This window comes from Monodelphis domestica, chromosome 6 (assembly GCF_027887165.1).
Source record: "Monodelphis domestica isolate mMonDom1 chromosome 6, mMonDom1.pri, whole genome shotgun sequence".
NCBI lineage: Eukaryota > Metazoa > Chordata > Mammalia > Didelphimorphia > Didelphidae > Monodelphis > Monodelphis domestica.
Genome location: NC_077232.1, coordinates 74,592,479 through 74,610,290, shown reverse-complemented (window position 1 = coordinate 74,610,290; position 17,812 = coordinate 74,592,479). Strand labels below are relative to the sequence as shown.

Here is a 17,812-nt window from a genome sequence, read left to right as displayed (position 1 = left end):
GCCTCATTCCTTGCAGCAAGTTCCTTCCGGCACCCCCTCACTATATATTTGATTTTCTCCTAATTCCTTCATCTCTGAGGGGAGGCACAGTGCCCGAGGTACCTCCCATGCTGGGGGGGGGGGGGTTCTCACTTTGCTGGTTCCTAGGAGTTCTCACTTCTGGGCAGTTATATTCATTTTAGAGGAATGTTGTTAAAGAAGATGTGAAGTGGAGCCTAAGGGCCGGGAGAAAACACAGCTCTTTCACAGCCATCAAACTTAGCTTCTTGACTTGTTATATTGGGTAATAAGCCGGGGGCTGGAGTCAGAGCCTGTATACAACCCCAAAATGTTTTTTTTTTTCTCAAGAAAAAATCTTGAGGTGGCATCTAGGTGGCTCATTGGATTGAAAGCCAGGCTCAGAGATGAGAGGTCCTAGATTTAAATCTGGCCTCATATACTTTCTAGCTGTATGACCCTGGACAAGTCACCTAACCCCCCATTGCCTAGAGCCCTTACCTCTCTTCTGCCTTAGAACCAATCCACAGTATTAATGCTAAGATGGAAGGTAAGGGTTTAAAAAAAATTCTTGAGAAAGGAATTTGCTTAGAGAAAAGATAGTTCAGCCCCTCTCCAGTCAAGAGCCTTGCCCTTCTAGAGATGACTAGACAGTTAACATAAGGTCAGGCTGAAGTATTTTCCAGCTCAGAGAAGTGACTCCCAAGGCCTGTGACTTCTCAAGGCCAATGCAAAATGAGAATGCTCTGTTAGCTTCTGAGTGAACTGCTGCTGCTTGGAATGGGGGGAGCCTCCAGGATGAATTGTGGTGAAATTGTTCCAGAGGGCTTTTATCCTGTGCATTATGTGCCCAAGAAAAGGGGATGATGTAGGGACAGCTAGGTAGCATAGTGGATGGAGCACCAGGCCTGGAATTGGAAGAACCTGGGTTCAAATCTGACCTGAGATACTTCCTAGCTGTGTGACCCTGGGCAAGTCACTTAACTTGCCTAGCCCTTACCACTTTTCTGCTTTATAGTTGATCATTGGACAGGAGATAAGATGGGGCGGGGCGGGGGGGGGGGGGGCAGAGACCCAGGCCTAATGGTTGCTTCCCTCCATTTCCCACTGTGAGATTCTGCTTCTTAACCATGAGACCCTCTTTTCTGGCCTCACCACTCCCCCCTTCTATTTATATCTACTATTGTCCTTTGTGTTCTTGAAGATGAAGCTACAGATTGTTCTCTACAAGTCTGAGTGACTGAAAAAAACTGATTTGTGACCACAGTGAAGGAACTAATTTCTGTGCAGCAGGCACAGAGACCATCTTTGGGGGTTCAGATTCTGCCCCGAGTTACAGGGCCTGGCACTGTTGATGACTCTTCCTTTGTCTTAGAGCCTGTCCAGGGCTGGAGAAGCTGGGTGCCAGTTGCCTGGTGTCACTTCATTTGGACTTATGATTATTCTACTACAGTCTGTATAGAAAGAACAAAGAGAATATAAGAAACATCCCAGCCCCCAACCAGAGCCAGCCTTGACACGGTCAGACTAGCCTAGGATTCTGCCTCCAACTAGGACATTGAGCTATACATACGTTTGGGGGAGGGACCTGGGATGGTCACCCTCTGGGATATCAACCTCCAGTATAAATGGTGTGCCTGCTTCAGAAACACATCCCCAACCCAATGTGTTTCAGTGGGAAGAGCCCTGGATTCGGAGTCATAAGACCAGGGTTCAAATCCTGCCACAGGCTTTCCTAGCCACCCGACTATGAGAAGATCACTTAACCCATGAAGCCTGCTGCCCACCCCTTGGCAGAGAAGTGATGGACTAGAGGTACTAACTGAAATGTACAATTTCAGGCACGGCCAATGTAAAGATTCGATTTTGCTTGATTGTATTTATTTATTACCAGGCATTACTTTTGCTTATTGAGCTTGAGATAGCAGGTAGAAACAGATTTAAAGAAAAGAACAATGACAAAACATTAAAAATAGACAAAAAGCAGAAATTTTCAGATAGGGATATAAACAAACAGAACAATTTTGTAACTTCCATGGTAAATTTAATATAGCCTTTTTTTAAAAGAAACCAAACTATGTAGAATAAATTCATGGTTTCACATACAATCCTTTTTTTCTTTTTCTTTGTTTACTGAAATGTGCATTTCTTAAGTTCAAAATAAAAAGATACTGTTTTTTAAATGCATATATGAGAGAAGTCATTTAAATTCCCTTAGCCTTGAGGTGGGAACAATAATACGTGAATTACCTCATTTAGAGGGTAAGGAAAATATTTTGGAAACTATAAAGTGCAATACAAATAGGAGTTTGGAGAAGGAAATGGCAGGCCTTCCCGTATCTTTGCCAAGAAAACCCTTAATGAGGTCACCAAGAGTCAAACACAGACAAGGCGAGAACCATAAATAAAATAGCAAATTGTACAATGAGGACAGAATGGCAAAGTAAATAAGAAGAGAAAGCCCAGTAGCAGAATCACTCTTTGCCTTCCACCTCTGATACGTGAAGGAGTATAATTTCCCAGATAGCAGGAAAAGCATCATTCCTCAGCTAACTCACACTTCTGGAGTGAGGAAGGATAGCATCCTGGCTGGGCACATCACAAAGCTGTCTCCCCATCACCAGCTGGGCCTCATAGCTTCTCGGATGATCCCCTCAGGATTCCCTTCACATGGTTCTAGAGTGTCTTCATGCTGCCCTACTCTGATTCTAAAGGAACCAGTCCTCTCTTTTTCTGAAGCTGCCATTCGTTGCCTCACTGCCAAGCTGCTGCTGACATCTGTAGGAGCAGCCATCTGCTCTTGTGATTCCTTCTTCTCCAGGGAGTGTGTTTAGTTCAAGGTACCACCGTTTAAGAAGAACATTGATAATGAGCTAAAAAAATCTAAAGAAAGGTAATCAGAAGGGCAAAGGGTCTTGAGACCATTTCATAGGGGGCTTAGTTAAAGAAACTGGGGAGATTTAGTCTGGAGAAGACTAGGAGGATGGGATAGTTATCAAGTATTTGAAGGACTCTTTTTGTAAAATAGAGGGATTTGACTTTGTCCTACTTGGCCCGAGAGGGCAGAACCAACATCAGGTAGGTACAACTTGCAAATAGGCCAATTTAGACTTTCAGCAAGACTTCAGGGGGCAGCTGGGTGGCTCAGTGGATTGAGAGTCAGACCTAGAGATGGGAGGTCCTGGGTTCAAATATGACCTCAGACACTTCCCAGCTGTGTGACCCTGGGCAAATCACTTAACCCCCATTACCTTACCACTTACCACCAGTAGCCCTTACCACTCTTCTGCCTTGCAGCCAATACACAGTATTGACTCCAAGACGGAAGGTAAGGGTTAAAAAAAAAAAGACTTAGTTGTGCAGCAACTTTATTCAGTAGAACAAGCTATCTTTGGAGGTATTGGGTTCCCCTCATTGAAAGTCCCTAAGGCTAAAGCCGAATAATAACCACTTGTCTGGCATGTTATATTTAGGATTCCTTTTGGGTTTGGATTATACTAAAGGGTCATTGAGGTCCCTTCCAACTCTCAAATTCTGTGATTCTCTGATTTTGTGAGATGGATCTAAACCAAAATGCCTTATTTTCAGCTTTCCTACTCTATCCCCTCTCACCCAAGAGTTTCCTGTCTTCCCTTCTAACTGGCAAAATAGTAGTAGTAAAATTATTTTCATCCCTCACTGTTCAAGAATGTAAACTATATGCCCCAACTTGACCCCAAAGTCCTATTGATTCTCTGAGGTTGACACTAAATATAGGGACCAGTTTTTCATTAGCCCTTTCAACTCCTATCATGACTCAGGCAGCCTATGCTGGAGGCCATCTGAGTTCCTTTGAGGCTTGGTGAGCCTCAAAAATCCGATTAGTAGCAGAAGAGGGAATGGCAAGGTCAATGAGCTTTATCCTGAATTCCCACTATCACAGCAGTCTCAATCCCCCTTATATTGTTGTGGGCAATGAGGGACTTGAAGGATTCTTGCATCTGCAGGTAGTCTCTTCTAAAAGCAAAGCAGCTGATAAATTCTTTGTGTGCTGTACTGCAAATGTCACTTTTTAAATTTTAATTTCATTTTTTTACCAATTAAATGCAATAACAAATTTCCACACAAATTTTCTGAAGTTGTATAATCCAGATTGTCTTCCCTCCTTTCCCTCCCCACTCCTGGAGCTGGCAAGCAATTCAGTCTGCGTTATACATGTATTATCACACAAAATATCTTTCCATATTGTCTATTTTTCTAAGTAACTAACTTATCTTATAAAACTAAAACCTCACAACATGTACTCAAACAAACAAGTAAAAAATCTTATGTTTTCATCTTCATTCTGACTTCAACAGTTCTTTCTCTGGAGGTAGATAGCATTCTTTGCCATAAGTCCCTCAGGATTATCTTGGATCTGCAGATGTCACACTAAAAGATAGAAGAATCAGTTAGAACTCCTAATCTGAATAAAATTCTAACCATTGAGGACCTGAATGTCAAAGAAGAAATGCTGGGGACTTGAGGAAGAAGCAATGATGCCATCTTAAAGTTCATAAAAGAGAACTGAAAAGTCAGGAAAATCTGATGTGTATTCTGTAAGATGCCGTGTCCCCCACATGTGACCCCTGGGGCCCTTTTCTACTTGTGACTACCTACAGTTCAAGCAGTCCAAATCAGCCTATGTACTTAAGTCTACAGAAAGGGAGCCAGTCGCTGCCATAGTTATCCAGTGAGGAAGTCCAGTATCTTGAGTTGCCCACTGGATGGCATTCTGCTTGAGCCACCAGCCCCAGTTAACTTCTTCAGATCCCCTAATACCAAGCTGGAATCCTCTTGAGTAAATAAAAAGGGATATTACTAGAAGTTCATGGATCAACTCATCTGCTTCTATCTAGAGGGTCTCAACTGCTGTCCTTTCTCAACCTAGTGTTGGACTTCTTAGGCCCAGGTTCAGTTCTGGGTGAGCCTATCCGCTAAAGAGGCTCATCAGTCTTCTTCCTTCTTGTCTCTGGCTCCTTGTGCCTTTAGCCTAGAACCCAGTGGAAACTGCTTACACTGAAGTTAAGCTCTTGGCTAAAGTCTCTCCAAAGAGTACTCAGTGTTCAAGGTAAAAGCAGGGGAAATAGACAGCTACTTATTTCTTCCACTGCAAAAGAAATGCTTAAGATGCAAAAGAAACAGATATGTACTAACAAAGACTTACAGCAAGTCATAGTAACTCCTGACTCCTTTTAACCCCTCTAGGGAGGTTAATACCTAAAATATCAAACCCTAAAACATTGTGTGTGACTCCATTGGACTTTCACTTCATCATTGCACTGTCTGCACAGCTCCTGCAAGACACATGTTTTTTGGCAGGTCAGGCCAGGCCATGGACTCAGCCTCCTATAGTTAGCCATCTGCTCTGAGAAGGAGGCAAAGGAAGAAAATTATTTCTGATGCCTGAGGAATTCAGTAGCTGACAGACTCTCAAACTCATGAGGTTGTCTCCAAAGCTAAAAAAATGTCCATGTCAAGATCACTGTTTGATCATTTGTATTTAAGGAAAGAAACACAAAACAGAAGAGGCTCACCTATATGATGAGCACATGTTCTAGCTGCTGTGTATCAGCAGCCATGATATATGCCAGAAAGGGGGTGGGGGGATATTTCTTCTTCTGTAGATGAAGGAAAAAGAAAGCCTACTGAATGCTCTGCGTCTCTGGACAAATCACCTCACCTCTGGCTGCCTGGTTCCACAAATGTAAAATGAGAATCATAATAGCATCTACCCTGCAGAATCAAATGATTTTGATTAAGTATTTTTAAAAAGTTTAGCACATGTAGGAAACAATGAAGGGGAAGATCTCAGAAAAACCTGGGAAGACTTATGTAAACAGATAAAAAGTAAAATGAGCCAGAAAAACATTATACATAGTAACAGCAATATCATAATGAGAGTTTGTGAAAAACTTGGCTACTCTGCTCAATATGATGATCCCCAACAATTCCAAAGGACTCCTGATTAAAAAGTCCTGTCCACCTCAAGATCTAATGAAAATTGAAGCATTTTTTTTTACTTTTTTCTTTTCTTTTTGGCAGCATGGCTAATATGGAAGTATATTTTACATGACATCACACATATAATGGATAATATATTGTTTACCTTCTCATTGAGTGAAGTGAGGAGAATTTGGAACTGAAAATAAATGTAAAAATTAAAATTTTAAAAGAATTTAGCACAATGCCTGACACACAGTAGATGCTTAATAAATGCTTTTTCCCTTCCCCTTCCCCCCTCACCATCCTTAAGGTTAATTCTTTCTAGATTAATAGTCAACCCTCTTTTAAAACATCTCTCTTCTCTGCTGCTATCACAAAGATCAAGATATTGTTGCATCATTCCAAAGCACCAAGTTCCAGATTCTCCCTCCCCCAACCTATCCCCCACTGACTGAGAAAGCAACCAATACAAATCCCATGACAAATATGATGTCATGCAAAACAAATTTCATTAGTCATATTCTGGGAAAAGAAAAAGAAAGAAAGAGAAAAAATGCTTCAATCTGCACTCTTGAGTGCATCCGTTCACTATCTGGAGATAGATAGCATTTTTCTTGAGCTGAGACTTAAAAGGATCCAGGAAAGCTAAGAGTTAGAGGTTAAGAGGGAAAGCATTCTAGGCATGGGAGACAGCCAGTACAAAAGTATTAAAAGGGGAAAATGATTTTCATGTTTGAGGAACTGCAAGTAAGCAACAATGATTAAATGGTGGAGGGCATGGAAGAGAGTTAAGTATTAGGGGATAACACTGGAAAGATAAGAATGGGCTCCATATAAATAAAGAGCCTTAAATGCTGAACATAGGATTTGATGTTTGATCCTAAAGATAATAAAAGAGCCATTAGACTTTATCAAGTAGGAGGGTGATGTCAGGCCTATAGTTTGGTAGCAGTTGGAAGATGGATAAGCATGGGAAGAAGCTTAAGGCAGGGAGTTCAATTTGAAGGCTATTGTAAATGAATCACAAGACCTGAAAGAGGATGGTAGTTTGAGGGGGGGGGGGGGGGAGAAAGGAAGTTGTTGGGAACTTTTTTCAGGGAGTTTAGTTTTTAGAAGAGGAGGTAAACAGGAGCCATACATGGAAATGACATAGTATCTAATGAAAATTTTTTAATGATAAGGGAGTCTTAAATGTCTTCCTACATAGCAGGAAAAGAACCAGTGGAGAGAGATAGAGATTAAAGAAAGAGTGAAGATAATAGTAGAAGCAGACTGCTGGAGAAGATGGGAAGGGATGGGAATAAGGATATATTTAGAAGAACTTGCCTTGGCAAGCAGAAAGGCCAGAGACTGGCATGAAAGAGATAGTTGGGGAAAGTATCAGAAGGATATGAGAGGAGAAGAGGCTCTTGGCAAATGATCTCAACTTTTGACATTCTCATCCATTTTTTAGGAATCTCAGATGGGCCATAGCTTTTGTTGATATTTGACTTGTTGATATTTGATGAATTGGGGACTTCATTGACCTGAAAAAATTAAGTCTGTTTCTATTGGTCATAATGCAAATCATTGTAGGAATTGAAACCGTCTTCATTAAGTTCTTAACCTAGAAGCCAGAGATAGTTTGAACTCCATATTTATCATAGTTCAGTTTGTTTATAACTTTGTTTTATCTTATCAATGAACTGACATGTATTTTCCAGTTAAAAGGGGGCTCTACTATGGAACTGAAATATAAAGCCAGAGACTTGTAATGCCAATTCAGTGGCTGACCTGAAAGAGATCCAAAGATTTCCCTCCACCAGAGGTGTCAGACATGGACCCACAACCTTCCCAAGTGTGGACCAAACCGGATTGAAATGTCATAGGGAAACATTTAACAAAATAAAAATGCAACAAAAGATGAATAGCATTTCTATGTCATTTTCTAAGTCGCTATGTGGCCAGCAGGGAGCGTTATGTACAGCTTAGTGGCCCTTTTCTGTTTGGGTTTGACACCCCTATACTATGCTGCCTGGACATGCCTGACCTCTGGCCCCTTAAATAGGTCGGAGAATTTTCTAGAGTAGCAGTCAGAGAGGAAGCAGAGGCCCATCAGTACAGCAGAGCAATTAGGAATGGGAGTTGGTGGGGAAGGAAGTAGTTATTAAGCACCTCCTTGTCCCAGACACTGTGCTGAGTGCTTTATAAATATCTCATTTGCTCTTTCCAATAACCCCAGAAGGTAGGTACTATTTTACTGGTGCCCCATTTTACAAATAAGGAAACTGAAGCAAACAGAGGTTAAGTGACTAGCCCAGAGTCATATAGCTAAGTAAAGCCACATTCAAACTCAGGTCTCCCTGACTCCAGTCTGGTGGTCCTATCCACTGTGCCCTCTAGCTGTCTAGATGCATGCATTGGGCAAACATAGGCTCCCTATCCATACAGGCTGTATTATGCTTATTGCATAATACAAGAAGCCATACTTTCAGACTGAGTATATCATGTGATGAAGTTCAACCACCAAGTTGTTTTTTTGAAGACTTTAAGAATGTGACCGTGGCACAAAACACAGCCCAAAGATGTGCCCTCTAGCCCACTTGTTAAAGATGTGATAGCTGACATTCCTGTTCAGGTCCAGAATTTGGTAGTTGTCCTCTCAAATCCCTTTTAGGTCTGATCGATGATCGTTCTTGCAGTTTAAGGATGTTAGGACAGGTTCGCAGTTTCCTTTAATAATTTTTCATGGAGCTGTCATCTGAGAATTTATGCTAATCCTGCCAAAGTCTATTTGTATTAACACCTCAAATAACCAAAGCCCTCAGTTACCTAGACTTCTTTTAACTCTACTTGGGGGGCGGGGGGAGATAACAAGAAGAAAAACAGCTGATATCAGAAAGATCTGTTCTAAACAGAGCCTCCAAACAGAGGTCTTAAACGGAGGTTTGTGAACTTGTATGTTATTTCAGTAACTGTATTTCAAAATGATTTGTTTCTTAAGTGATTTTATTTGTTATTTTATTTATTTTAAAATATTCTTAGAAGGTCAGGGCTTTACCAGACTGCCCAAAGGAGTCTGTCACTCAGAAGAGGTTAAGAACCCTTGCTCCAAGATATATCCTGATTATAGTATACAATTTCTTGCCTCTCTCTACTCCTGGACAATGAGAACAGATTGAATGGTCTTTTTGTTTGTTTGTTAAATTAAAGTTTCCAAGTGTCCTCCTCCCTTCCTCTCCCTCCCCTCAAAGTAAAGAAAATATCATTTGACCAAAAAATTATATACATATATATGTATAGATCTTTATATATAACTATGTCCTGCAGGTTTCTATTTATCAGTTCTTTCTCTGGAGGTATACCATCACAGTTGTTCTTCAAACAACATTTTTGTTGCTGTAAGTGATGTTCTCTTGATTTTGTTTCTTTCATTCTTCATAATTTCATATTTTTTCAGTTAATCTGCTCATCCTTTCTTACCAAGCAGTAGTATTCCATCACAATCATATGCCATAACTTATTCAGCTGTTCCCTAATTGATGGGCATCCTCTTAATTTCCAGTTCTCAAAGAGGGCTACTATAAATATTTTAGAACATATAGATTCTTTTCCTTTTTTCCTGATCACCTTAGGAAACAGGCCTAATAGTGATGTTGCTGAGTCCAAGAGTATACATTGTTTTATAACTCTCTGGGCCTAATTTCATATTGCTCTCATATTGAATTAGTTCATAGTTCTACTAACAGTGTCCCCATTTTTCTACATCCTCTCCAACATTTAAAATTTTGTCCTTTTATCATTTTAATCAATATGATAGGTGAAATATTTCAGAATTGTTTTGATTTGCATTTCTCTAATTAGTAGTGACTTAGAGCATTTTTTTAATATGACTATATATAGTTTCAATTTTTTCTTCCAAAAAATACCTATTTGTGTCTTTTGGCCATTTTATTAATTGGGAAATGGCTCATGTTCTAATAAATTTGACAGGGTTCTCACTATAAGTGAAATATAAGACCTCTATCAGAGAAACTGTCTATAAATTTTTCCCCAATTTTCTGCTTTTCTTCTAATGTTGGCTATATTAGTTTTTATTTGTACAAGATTCTTTTTAATTGACTATAATAAAAATTATCCATTTTACATCTCACAGTGCCCTCTATCTCTTGTTTATTCATACAGTCTTCTTCTCTCCATAGATCTGATAGCTGATATATTCTATGTTCTAATTTGCTTACCAATATTTCCTTTTATGTATAGGTCATGAGTTCATTTCGATCTTATATTGGTAAATGGTGTAAGATATTGATCTATAGTTTCTGCCAGACTGCTTTCCAGTTTTTCCAACAATTTTTTACCAAATATTAAGTTCTTGTCCCAAAAGCTTATATCTTTACTTCTGTAACATACAAGATTACTATAATATTTTATTAGTTTGTTCTGTTTCACTGAGCAACCTTTTCTATTTCTTAGCCAGATAGTTTTGATAGTTACTGCTTTATAATATAGTTTAAAAGCTGTTACTGCTAGACCTCCTTCCTTTACATTATCTTTCTATTAATTCCTTTTATATTCTTTTTAGTTTCTAGATTTTATTTCTTATTTGTAAAGATATTTTATTTTACTAATTGCATATGCTTCCTTTGATATTCTTGACCTTTTGTTCTTCCAAATGAATTTTTTATTTTTTCTAGCTCAATAAAATAATTTGTGATAATTTAATTGGGAAGACATTGAATAAGTAAATTAGGTAGGATCATTATTTAAAGATTGAATGATCTAAGACTGTGAGATCCTGAGCATCTTAACTTATGTTCAATTGACTGGACTTGGTAAGGTGGAAGGATTGATCCAGAAGTATTAGAAAATTTTAGTCACAAGACTGAAGCAAAAAAGGGGCTTCTCTGATTGATACTTTGCCCTGAAAATCAGTGTACCTGAAACCCTGACGATTCAAGTGAGTTTTAGGGTAGGGTTTTCTTTTCAGCCTGTCCACATTTTTTGAAGATAATAAATGCTCTGTGTTTACCCTAGAATAGCAAAATTATAGAATCTCAGAATCAGGAGAGATCTTAAAGATTACATAGTCCAGATCATATTGTTCTCTACAAAACAGGCTCAGCTACTGAGTCCCTGACTGAGGTTGGCCATACCTCTCTGTGGGCTTCAGTTTCCTCATTCTTCATAAAATAAGGGAGCTGGGGTAAAGGGTTGCCAAGATACCTTTCACCTCTAAGTTCTTTGACCTTATATTCACCCAGCTGCTACTTGAAGACTTCCAGTGAAGGAAAACCCCAGTGTCCCAAGGCAAGCTATTCCATTCTTGGATACCTCCCAGTTAGGAGAGATTCCTTCTGCCAAGATGAAGCCTGCCTCTGCAGTCCGCCCCTAACCACTCACCAGTTGTCTTTAGTTCTATCCTCCATGGCAACAGAACTAGTCTAAAGTCTCTTCCACAAGGAGCAGCTAAGTGACTCAGTGGATTGAGAGCCAGGCCTAGAAATGGGAGGTCTTGGATCCAAATCTGGCTTTAGACACTTCCTAGTTGTATGATTCTGGGCAAGTCATTTAACTCCCATTGCCTAGCCCTTCCTCTCTTCTGGCTTTAAACTAATGTATAGTGTTGATTCTAAACTAGAAGGTAATGGTTTAAAAAACTAAAATAAAATAAAATCTTTTCCACAGAAGAACTCTTTAGATACTTGAAGGCACCTATCACTCTCTTCTCTCTAGGCTAAGTGTCCCAAGTTCCTATAACCCATTTTCATATGGCATCTCATATGATCTCTACTCCTCTCACCATTCTGATTATTCTCCTTCAGACATAATTCAGCTTGTCACTGTGCCTCCTCATCTATGTCTCCTAAGATTAAATATAGTAATCTAAATCTGGTTTGATTGAGGTAGAGAGCAGTGAGACTATGTAAAGAGTATTGGCTATGACAGCAGAGGACCTGGATTCAAATTCTGCCTCTGGGCTTACTACCTGCATGACTTTGGACACGTCCCTAAACCTTCCCTGGACTCTGTTTCCCCATATGTAAGATGAGAAGGTTAGATTAGATGGCCTTTGCAATCCCCTACAGCTACAGATCTAAGATCCTTTCTCTTTCTGCCTTCTGTCCCTTTCTGAATAACCCTGAGCCCCATTAGCTTTTTCAGCTTTTTTTTATTTCGCATTATTGACCCATATCAATTTTGCAGGCCTCTAAGAAACCTCAAATCTTTCCTGTTGTTGTTCAATCATGTCTGGCTCTTTGTGACTTCATTTGGGGTTTTCTTAACAAAGATACTGGAGTGCTTTGCCATTTTCTTCTTCTGTTCATTCTACAGATGAGCAAATTGAAGGCCACAGAGTTAAGCGGCTTGCCCAGGGTCACATAGCTAGTATCTGAGGTCAAATTTAACTCGGGTCTTCTTGACTCTAGATCCAGTACTGTATCCTCACTGCCTCCTACCTGCTGTGCAAAGTAGTACTTCCTTTAACTAGTCCTAAAGTGCTAACAATTTTCAGGGGAATTCCCTCTTTTCCTCCCCCTTCTCAGTCTTACAGAGTCATTTTCAGTTTGTCTAGACTTTTTACTGCCCAGTACATATTCAATACCACCACAAACATGATACAACTACCACCACACACACACCTCTATCACTGTTCCTTCTTTGATATACAGCAATATAGATGACACAAAACCCAAGTATGGATGAGCCATGATTTCAACAAGGGATGGAGAGAGTTGATCTTATCTGTACCAGATATCTCAGATTATATAGACGTTCCCTTCTGGCTTCAAATAATACATTCCTCTAAACCTTATCAGCTGACGCTTGGTCAATATTCCGTCTGTGACATTTCTAGAACTTGGGGGGGGGTCATTCTCTGTTAGAGCCAATCCCCCATTTTATACAGTCATTCATATCCACCTTTGGCAAATTGCAGTGGCCATGATGAACTGGATGAAACGAAACCCAGGGACACCAGGACATTTTCTATTCATATGGAAGATCTTATTAATTCTACAACATCTCTCAGGCAACTAGGTAGTACAGTGAAGAGAGCACTAGACCTGCAGTCAGGAAGATCAATCTTCTGAGTTCAACTTTTACTTCAGACACTTACTAGCTATGAGACCCTAGACAAGTCACTTAACCCTGTTTGCTTTAGTTTTCTTATCTGTAAATGCCTTTGCCAGGAACCAGTTGTATCTACTAGCTGATTACAAAAAAAGCACACTGGTACGATGATGGACTATGGAATTAAAAACTACAAACCCACAGAGTTATACCTATACCCCTGGGTACCAACTGTCCTCCCAGAATACAATCTGGGAGTTCTAGTGCAAGTTGAAGAAGTACTTTTTCAAATGCTCAATAAATTCTCATATATAATTAGAAAGGATGATGTTACAAACAAATGCCTTTGATTTGAGCCAATTATATCCTGCGACTATTAAAAGTAAATGCTGCAGGCCTGAAGACAGGAAGCCCTGGGTTCAAATACGGCCTCAGATACTTCCTGGTTGTATGAACTGGGCAAGTTACTTAATTCCAATTGCCTAGCCCTTACAGCTCTTCTGCCTTGGAGCTAATTACTTAATATTGATTCTAAGATTCTAAGGTGAGAGTTTTAAAAAAAGAAAAAAGGAAATCCTCCAGGCTGGGCTCATAAAATGTATTTTTAGAAATGTGAACACAGATACGTTGAACCAAGAAATCTAGCTTATGGGAGATGTGAGAAAACCTGTAGTTTTCTCCAAGGAGGGTTCCAAAAGAAATATGATGAGTTTTGTTTTGGTCGTGCTGAGTTTGAGGTACCTATGGAGGTCCATTGTCCTGAATGGCCATTAGACAGTTGGTGATATGGGACTGGAGAAAGCTGGTGGGAGTCATCTGTGCAGAAATGATACCTAAACTCATGGGAGCTAATGGCACCATCAAGTGAGACTACAGAAAGACAGGTCAGTTCAAGTTAGAGCTTTGGGGCATACGTACAGGTAGTCGTCATAACATGAATGATGATGCGGCAAAGAAGACCAAGGAGTGGTTGAATAAGTGGAAGAAGAAAAAGAGAGAGAATCTCAAAAACTCAGAGATGAAATAGTGAGGAGGGAGAAGGAGGTACAGAAAGGTCCAGAACATCCAAGAGGAACTGAGAGGAAATCAATATCCAGAGATGATTGTATGGGCAGAGGTACTAATTCACTTCTGAACAACAGTTATTAAGTAACTACTGTGTGGCAAGCAGGCACTGAGGAAACAATAGTCCCTGTCTTCAAGGAGCTTCGATTTTACTTAAAGTACCACAAGTGCTCTCTCTCAGAAGCTCAGTTGGAGCAGAACCTGAGGGAGAAGGGGAGATGCGGAAGAAAGAAGTCTTTCATAGGGGCCTCCTTGGGCAAAGGCCCAGGGATGAAAGACAGAATGACAAGATTGCAGAACAGAAAGTAGGTCCATTTGGTGAGAATATAGTGTGTATAAGGAGAATTAATGTGAAATGAGTCTAGAAAGTGAGCCAGAGTTCAATTGTGGAGGACTTCAAATTTTTGCCAGACTCAGTAATTTGTATTTTGTTCTAGAGACAGTAGGGAATCCATGAGATTATTGATCAGGGGAGTGATATAAAACTTCTTTGGCAGCTGTGTGGATAATGAATTGTAGAGAGAGGAGACTGGGAGCTAGGAGACCAATTAGGGGGCTCTTGAAATAGCTCAGGTGAGACATGATAAAGGCCTCAACTAGGGTGTTATGGACAAGTGGAGAAAAGGAGAGGCATATAAGAGATGTTGTGGAAGTAGGAATCAATAGGAAAAGCCTAGACATGAGAGACAAGAGAGAGGAAAGAATCTAAAAATGACTCCGATTTTGCTCCTTATAGCATTGTGGCACTGAGACCAGGCCTTGCCCTGGTACATTTAGTTCCTCCAAGTTGAGCCTATTTGAGTGAGCCTTATCCTAGAAAGAGGGTAATATGTATTGGCCCATTTATTTTTTAAAACTATGTAATGCAGAGAAACATGTTTTTATTAGTCAAGCAAAGGTCATGTTTCTGTGAAATGGAGACTTCCTTTGTTCACATTTTGGTTCTTCCCCAAACCCTCAACCCTGACAGATATGAAAGCAAAATTAGTATGCTCAAGCTCAGGTGCTCTGAATCCTCCTTGAAGCTTAACCACCTCAGCCCAAGAAGGCTCAGGGCTCCTAGAATTCTGGGAAATCTGGCTTCAGTGAAGTTTCTCCAAAACTCCCCTAATTTTTATCCTCCACATGCACAACATACTCTCTCTGCTTTCTCTGTTTGCCAGCACCCAGCCCAGGATCACAGTATGGTCTCTTCTTTCCTCTTTTCCCTGAGTCAGGAGTCTTTGTTGTTGTTGTTCAGGTACATCCAACTCTTTGTGACCCATTAGACCACACTGTCCATGGGATTTTCTTGGCAAAAATATTGGAATAATTTGCCATTCCTTTTCCACTGGATTAAAGCAAACAGAAGTTAAGTGATATGCACCACATAGCTCTAGTAAGTAAGTGTCTGAGGTCAGATTTGAACTTGAGTCTTCCTGCCTCTAGGCTCAGTGGACTCCATCCACTGGGCCACCTGTTTAACACCCTCCTTTAGCCAGTTCATTCTATAGAACTGAGAATTAATCAGGGCACAAACTCTATACCACGTAACTCAGCAGTAACAAGCCATAGATCAAGGCCTTGCCTAACCTAAGAGATCAGTGTAACTTAAGAACTGCTGGTTCTCAGGACCATAGCCACCCTGAAGTAGTAAGAGTATTTTCTCTATTTAGAGATGCCAGGACTATCAATAGAAGGAAGTACAACCCCTGTTTTAATATGCCCTGTAATTATTTCTGGGAGCCCATCAGTGAAAATTTCCTATACATGTGGGGTTTTCCTTAATGGACTTCCCTGACCAGCAGGGTCCCACAAGGGAAGGGGCTCACCTTTGTGATGGGACTCGAGGAGAGGTAGGAACCGAGAACCAGGGTGGAAATGAAAGACACGGACAAATCAGTGATTGGATAGGGCAGGCAATCCCTATGATTTTCCTTAAGGAGGAAAATGAGGATAATGGAATACAAGGTGGTTGAGGAGATTAAGATAGAGAATGAAGGCCGAGATGGTTACAGCCTCGGGGAAGGAAAGGACTTGGAGGAGAAAAAGAGAGAGAAACGGTAATCCTATCTAGGTAAAGAACCTTCCTAAAAAGAGAGAGAATTCCAGGGGTTGCCTTGCTTTTATTGATGAGGAGGCAGAGGAATGCCTCTAATCACGTAACAATTACATCACATATCTTAGACAATCATGATTGGGTGGTACAATGGAGGGAACACCTTTTGGGCGTGTAGGACATAACCACGCTTTCTCTCCTGAACATGTTAATGGACTTGTGTTGGGCAATAGGTCTCATGATCAGGTCAAGGTTACCTTCACAAACCTTATCGGTAAAGCCTCATGCTTGGAGACACAGTAGCCATACAGTCATTTATATTTCATAGATGTGAATATGCTTGGGATGCTACAATACAAGATCCTGCTGATTCTCAATCTTTTTCCCATTTTTCTAGCTTCTCCCTAATTTCACTTTTTTCTCCGCCTAGAGCCCTGAGAAGTTCTGTATTTTCTGACATAGGTTCCTATCATTGAGGAACATGGAACCATAGAGATTTGGAAGGAATTGTCTGTCTTCTCGTCTATTTCTCTGACCTAAATAGATAAATCTCCTCTACAAAATTTCCAAACTATCAACTTTAATATGCCCCAGGGCAACCCATTCTCTTTTTGGAATTATTAGGAATTTTTCCCCCTATGTTGAACTGAAATTTGTTTACTTTCACTTCCCTCCATGAATTCTAGTTCATAGGACCATAGATTGGGAGGCCATCTAGTCCAACCTCCCATTTTAAAGATGATGAAATTGAGATCTAGAGGGATTGAGTGGTTTGCCCAAGGTTATACACAGGTGCTAAGTGGAAGAGCTAGGATTTAGGCCTAGGTGCTCCAGTTCCTAAACTGTCCTTTTGCCATAATGTCCTCTTCCATAATGGAGCAGTGTGCTCTCTTCCCTTAGGATGGTGTTTGAAGATAGCCATGTGCTTCCAAAATCTTGCTTCTGCCTAAACACTGTTATTTCCTTCTCTCCATCTTTATAAGACAAGGTTTCCTGTCCTCTCACCAGCTGCGATTGCTTCCTTCTAGATGACTCAATGCCCCTCCCATATGATGCCCAGAACTGATTCCAATTCTCTAGCTATGCTCCCACATAAATCCCCAGGTTTTGCCCTGGTTTCCCAGCCCCTCTCCATCTTGACTCCAAACTGTCTTTTTGCCTTTTTCTCCACTGTTGCTCACTGACTTCTCCAATGAATATGGACTATTTTTCAGAGCAGCTAGGTGGCTCAGTGGCTAGAAAGCCAGGTCTGGAGATGGGAGGTTTGGGGTTCAAATGTAGTCTCAGATACTTTCTAGCTATGTGACAAGTCACTTTACCCCCATTGTCTACCCCTTATAGCTCTTCTGCCTTGGAACCAATTCTTAGTATTGATTCTAAGACAGAAAGTAAAGGTTATTAAGAAGAAAAAAAGAGGACTATTTTTTTGTGACCAAAACACACTCCATGTTTGCATCTGTGCCATTCCTCATCCTTTGCCCCTTTCTAGTCTACGTGTACACCTTATCAGACCTCAGCAAATTTGCAAATAGTGAGGGATAAGTTATAGAGACAAAGAACCCTTATTTGCATTTTGTAACCTGTAAGCTCTTTTTCAGAAGTGAGTGAATCCTTCTATAAAAAGACTAGAAGCTTTGGGGTGGTTCATTTGCATATGAAAAGGTCAGCAGAGACAATGCTAAGGCATAAAGTGCC

At 40.4% G+C, this 17,812-nt stretch overlaps 1 protein-coding gene across 1 annotated transcript in view; it reads left to right on the top strand.

Annotated features, from left to right (window-relative positions):
* The window catches only part of M1AP (meiosis 1 associated protein), a 118,976-nt gene that overhangs the window by 65,497 nt on the left and 35,667 nt on the right, over nucleotides 1-17,812 (top strand). The window lies entirely within an intron of this gene.